This window comes from Montipora foliosa, chromosome 5 (assembly GCF_036669935.1).
Source record: "Montipora foliosa isolate CH-2021 chromosome 5, ASM3666993v2, whole genome shotgun sequence".
Lineage (NCBI taxonomy): Eukaryota > Metazoa > Cnidaria > Anthozoa > Scleractinia > Acroporidae > Montipora > Montipora foliosa.
The window spans coordinates 24,314,218-24,320,506 of record NC_090873.1 but is presented as its reverse complement, the minus strand read 5'-3'; the positions used below and the strand labels follow the sequence as shown (position 1 = coordinate 24,320,506).

Sequence of the window (6,289 nt, the reverse complement as noted above, 5' to 3'; positions counted from 1 at the left end):
CACGTGCTTATTATGTTAATTCTTAGCGTCAATCGTTTTTGATACTGTAATTTTAGCATCATAGAACATTTTTACCTTGATAATGGAGTGATGTCTACTCCGAAACGTCGGTTTAACTTGTTATCTCTAACTTTTATAGTTTTATGTTAAAATAGATAGTTCTAGTTTTGAAAAAATGCAAGCAAGAATACATGATTCTTACAGGTCAACACTCTAACCTTGAGCTGAGGTGGTATTCTTTGCCCCCAAAAATACTAAAACAGTAAAATAGATAGTTCTAGTTTTCAAATTAAAATAGAAAATCGTTGTTAATTAAGCTATTACACTAAAAATAACATAATACAGTACTACTCAGTCCTCAGTTTTTTCCTACATGGTAGCTTTTCATTGGTCACATTGACCCAGGATTTCCTCTTGTCCTTTCTGCCTCTTGTATTCCCACTTTGGCAAGAGACTGACCTTTCAATTCTAATTGTGTTGCTGTTATAGCCAAAGGTCCTGATATCTGGGTTGTCACACCTACGACCAAGCTGCCTCTGCTTTCAAAAATATTCTTCCACAGGATCTTGGCAGAACCTTTCTGTTAAAACGTACTCCATTCCTTCAGAAAGAAGAAACTTGGTACATTCAATTGTGGACCGTGCTGAAATCTGGAAGCCTTCATATGTCTGCCATGAGAGGAACATCCTGGATCTTGCATTTTGGGTAAACTCACCCACCCTTTTTTCAGTACTCTCTTTCCAGCTTTGAAGATACTGCAGGAATTCCAACAAAAAGTCGAACCTATAAATAAATTACAAAACAAAGTAAGATCATAGTTAGTTAACTATGGTAAGATAAAGTGAACATCGATATTCTAACAATCAGTTTTTTTTATTAACAACAGACAGAGCACATGAAAACAGTGAAGTGATCAAAATTGTAAACTCAGTCATTTCAAACCAATGGTTTTGCTGATTTACAATTTGATATCTAAGCAAATATGTCGAAGCAAACTTTACCTTCTATCTTGAGCAGATCTCTAAGGTTCCAGGAATGGCTTTCGTTTTCGTTGATGTTCATTAAGCTTTCTTACATTTAGGCAGTCGAAGAACTGGTCTACCATCTCACACAGTCTTACCGTGCCAGCAGCTTCTGGTGGACCAAAGGTTTTGAGCACTGCTCCATTGATTCACTTAAGACCTGAGCAGCTAGATTGACCCTCATGACTGAATATGAGGTGAGGTTGATGTGCTCATATGTAAGTCTTGGTAACAGTTTCAAACCATTATCAAGATCTTGGAAAAACATCTCTGTGATATGATTCCACAGGATATACTGGCCTGCATTCCACATATACCTGGTACAGCTGCCTGACCCTGAACTTCTCAGACAATTGCGGGCTGTTTTCACCAAGTGGGGTGCGTCTGAGAAGAAGTAAATATAACGATGTGGGGCGTAGATGTTTACTGTGCGGTAGCATGGATCATCCCCAGCAATATCTTCAAGCTCCTTGTGAAGGCGGTAGAATCTTCTATTTGGAGATGCCCCATCCGATGTTGCAGCAATGACCCACAAGTTACAAGTGGTCTCAAGTATACCAACTGCCAGATGTAGCAAAGTGTGCAATTGCAAACTTTAGCTCAGTGCAAATTCCTCGCACAAGGAACACTAATGCATGAGATGCAATCATGTCAGATTTGTCCAAGACTGCATAATTAAGTTCTGGGTCACCAAGGTCTGTGAATCCAATAAGCTCACCAGATTCTTTATCCAGGACAAGGTTTGCTAAAACTTTCATCTCATCAAATAGCAATACTACATAGCGCTGGACATCAAAGTAAGTTGATGTTTCAGACTTCAAGACTTCAAAGACTTCATTCTGAAATCCTCTCTTTGGTTTAATTGCGTTCCTGTAATATTTCAGCCTTCTTTGGCTGGGTAATACGAGTATGCCACTATTTCTTAGTTCCTCGTAGCAGGAAGGGCTCTTTGCTGCCAAGGATAAGCAGAAGCGGATTACCATTGGGTGATAACGCACACCTGTGCCGCTCTTCTGAAACAGCTTCTGTTGCTCTTGCCAAAATAACATGAATGGAGTTATTTTGGACTGTTCATTGTCGAGTATTGTGATTAAATCTTTGCTCAGTTCATTGTCTATCTCCATGCTCGATTTTTGCGATTCTGTACGCATTTCATGCAGTTCTTGTTCAAGCTGTGCGCACCTCAGTCTGTGTTGTTTTAGAGTTAGTTTTATTCTCTCAGGGTCTGTCTTAGACACTGGAGCATTGAGCTGTGCTGGCTTTACACACTTTTTTTTGGCTTTGCAAAAGTTGCTGGTTGATTCGTCACACAGCACACAGATATCTTTTTCCTGGAGAAGAAGGCAACCCTTGTATCGCCAGAATCCCTTATTGGGAAACTGTTCCTGTTGTTGTTGCTCGTCGTCTTCTGAGTCAGAGTCAGAAATATTTAAGGGAACTACATGGTGAAACATTTTGCCAGTGATTTCACATGCCTGTATTCCAGTACATAACTTGAAACCTTCAAGCTCTTTTATCAGCTTTGATAATATTACATTCTGCATTGATCTTCGATATTTCAGGTACAAAGGATGATCATCGACTAAACAGCATCCATACACTTTAACATTAAACGCCAGACTGTCATCTACGATAACTTCAAGATGAGGCAGCATATACGGCTCTACCATCTTTTTGAAGACAGCTTTGGCAACACTAAACTTCGAAACCCAGTCAGCAAGACATTTCAGTCCCCGTGCTCTGTTGCTTAGTTCTTCCAACGATTTGTAACATGAGTTTGATGAAGGAGTAACTTGTAGTGGGCGATCTGGTAGTGGACGTCTGCTTGAAATTGGTTCGATTTCGTGACTCTCCTTTGGCATGTTAAGCGTCGGTATAGCTCCAAAAACCAGTCTTTTCTTGATCATTTTTTTGGAATGGACTGCAAAAACAATAAAAAGGATACAATTATTTATTAAAGTAAAAATACAGAGCCGCAGACGTTTTATCAACAACGTATAGTACAACAAGGTGCGCTAGGACGCGCTTTGAATGCAATGTTTATAGTCACGCTACTACACGCACGATTTATCAAGAAATACTTACATATTTCAATTTCTTCATCCTTGAAATGCTTTTCGCAAGTATAGACTTTGTCTCCATTGATTTGTCGTCGAAAATCTTTGTCCACTTCCCTCGTTTTCTTGAGTTCTCCAAGCCACTCATCACGCCATCTCTTGTGTTTATCATCCTTCGCCGAGGGCAACTTAAAAATCCCGATTCCTTTAGTTCTACGACAGGAACCACATCCAATTACGGCGCAGTTAACGCCAGGCATGCCGAAGATTATATTTATCACTAAAACGTACTCAAAAAAACATCACTTTCTCTATAAACTTTGAAAAACCAGGATCATTCGAACAAGCTCACATACTAGCCGCCATCTTGAAATCTATGTGTGCACCATCAAAATCACGTGACATACCAAAAACCTCAACAAAGAGTACTCCCTTTGAAGTTTGCCGGCCTTCATAACCATTCCCCTCTACTAACTATGGCTTGACAGTACAACAGGTCAAAACGTCCGGCTTTTTGCCTCAAACGAACACCAAATAAATCAGTCAAGACCATTCCATTTCTGCATGATGAAGCGCTATTTTTCCAAAAAACGTGCCAGCAGTTGAGCATAATAATAAGATCCTGCCAAGAAGTTGCTTATTTGGGGCTTGTAGCCCTCACCGGAAGATTTCCCCTATTATAGGTCCAAAAGATAATTTCAGCTTTTGCTGAACATCTTTGTAGTTGAAATCTTGTTCGCGTCACCAAGCAAGTTGTTGATACTTTCGATAAAGAGCAAGACTTCTAAACTCTACTTGAGGACAGTAGTGCTATGCACACGTTTGACCCACATTTTCCGGTTGGAAATGGAGGCTTTTGATTAATCTCCACAACACCGCAATGCTGCTGTCACTGTTCTTTAGGAAAAGGTGCACATAGCCCCAAACCCTGTGGACTTGAAGAACTGCATTGATTTTGATACCTCCGCTCCGATCCTTTACGACTACAAGGTAAGAAGCAGGTTGAGCAATCTGCTTGTCCCTTTTGTTGTCATTTTCGCAGATCAGCGTCGTCGATGCCAACAGAAGTAATCAAGTGCTACTTTCGCTCATGGGTAAGGCGAGAGAGACCTTGTTAGGCATCCTTCACGAGGATGGCCATTATCACACCATCAGCCTCTTGCCGCGCTTCTTTCGCAAGAGCTACTTTTGCGCTCGATGCCTGATCCCATACGATCATCAAGGTCAGCACGCTAGCCCCGCAAACAAGACCAATCATTGTGGCCCCTGTTTGAAGGATGGATACGAAGATCGCGCTGAGACATACTATCGGTCTGCGTCCTTACTCGGCGAACAATGTGGCCGTCTGTTTTATGGGAAAGCACGTTTTGATGTACATGGAGCTGTGGCTCACGAAGCACCCCACACCACCTTGGAGTAACCAGCAATGTGGTAGATGCGACGTAAGGGTCGTGGGTTTCGTCGTCTCCTCCGTGGTTACAAAGAGTTTAGGGAACATATTTGCGGAAGTCAGCATTGATTTTTCCTGCTGGTACGTTCAAATTGTTTTTTGTTTTTTTCTTTTGCTGCACCACTGTAGGCGTCCTTGTTATTATAGAAGCGATGTAACTGGTTCCATTCCAACATGACTGCAATCAAATTGACTTTGTGAAACAAGAGTAAGATAACTATTTCACACCACCTCACTATCAGGTCAAGGTTCCTTGGTAAAAGTGCTTATTAAGAGATTAATAAACTTTTTCGGCAATTGATCAAAAACCAGCATTTAGACTTATTATTTAGATTTAAAGTAGTAATTCTTTGATTGGACTCACGCGATAAGACGACCATGTTGGTGCCAAAACAATAGAAAAACGTAGCTCAAGTTTTGCATAATAATAGAGTCAAATTCCTAAGAGACTTCTTCGTTATTTTCCTTTGCACCAACATGGCTGCCGTGACGTCATCTGCAATCAAAGAATATAACCGCCTCATTAGCAGGTCAAGGTCTCCTCGAAAGATGGCTAATTAGTTAACTTGTTAAACCCTCATTTACACTAGCAATTTTCCCTTGACAAGTCCACTTGTCAATGAAAACTTGCCGACTGTACACACTACCAAGTTCTCCTTGACATATTTTTCCTTGACAAGGTTTCTTTGGTATTGTAAATGTAAAATATAACAAGTTTTCCTTGACAAGTGCACTTGACAAGTAATTTAGTCTAGCAAATATCGTCCTTGACAACTGTCCTTCTTCAAAAACTAGCATGCAAGTTTTTGAACAACGACACTTGTGAAGGAAAAAAACTGTCATATTTTTCCATTTACACTGCCAAGGAAAACTTGTCAAGGAAAACTTGCTAGTGTAAATGAAGTTTAAAGTGCTACAATTTTTTTCTTCAGATTTTGGTAGCGTGTTCGCTTAACACCTAATTTGCAAAATTTTGAGCATTGATTTTTATCAGAAACTCATAAGGGTTGAAACGTGTAACGAGTGTTCACAGCTTCCGAATATTCAGTGCGAACTGATTGGTTGAATGTTTCAGTGCTAAGTACCATATTTGGAAACCCCTCGCTCTTGTTGTTCCAAATATGGTACTTAGCAAATTGAATATTCAGAAGCTTGTTTCCCAGCACACAAGGAGCCGTTACACGTTTCAACCCTTATGAGTTTCTGTTTTTATCTAAAGGCTGTTTATTTTGAGTGTAACTTTTGGATTTGACGGTCCGCCATTACTCACGTTCAAAACTGACCGATTGGACCTCAGATGGGTGGACCTAGGGAAAGTGACGTCATTTCCTCACTAGCTTAAAATTTCAGCGTGTAAACACAACTTAATTTATATGCAAAACAGGAGTTTAAAAATCTGAAAGCCCGAAACTCCCGTGCTGCGTATTAATTCTGCGGCGTACACACGCATTGCATTCTTAAACTATTGAGTATTTGACGTCATTTTATCCTCGACCCAGCTCTCCCAATATTTTAAAGTTAGTAATGGCGGACCAGTAAATAAGAAAATTCCAGTTAAAATAAACAGGTGTCTTTTTAAAATCAGAACTTAAAACTTGGGTCACTTAGTGTTTAGTTAACATAGTTTTGAAATCCAAAGAAAAAAATGAATTGTTTTTTTTTGGTCGAAGAACCTTCGTGCGTATCTTTAGTGAAACAGATGTAGCGCTTTCCGATTACAGCACAAATTAAAGCTTAAAAGAAGTGGTAATTAGAATATT

At 39.9% G+C, this 6,289-nt stretch overlaps 1 protein-coding gene and 1 pseudogene across 1 annotated transcript in view; one reads left to right on the top strand and one right to left on the bottom strand.

Annotated features, from left to right (window-relative positions):
* Positions 1-347: 347 nt before the first annotated feature.
* On the bottom strand, positions 348-1,335 carry LOC138002499 (uncharacterized; annotated as a pseudogene).
* The window catches only part of LOC138003769 (thioredoxin reductase 2, mitochondrial-like), a 26,698-nt gene continuing 21,044 nt past the window's right edge, over positions 636-6,289 (top strand). Inside the window, exon 1 of the mRNA XM_068849992.1 lies at positions 636-705. The gene's annotated coding sequence lies outside the window, so the exon portion shown is untranslated. The remainder of the gene's footprint in view (positions 706-6,289) is intronic.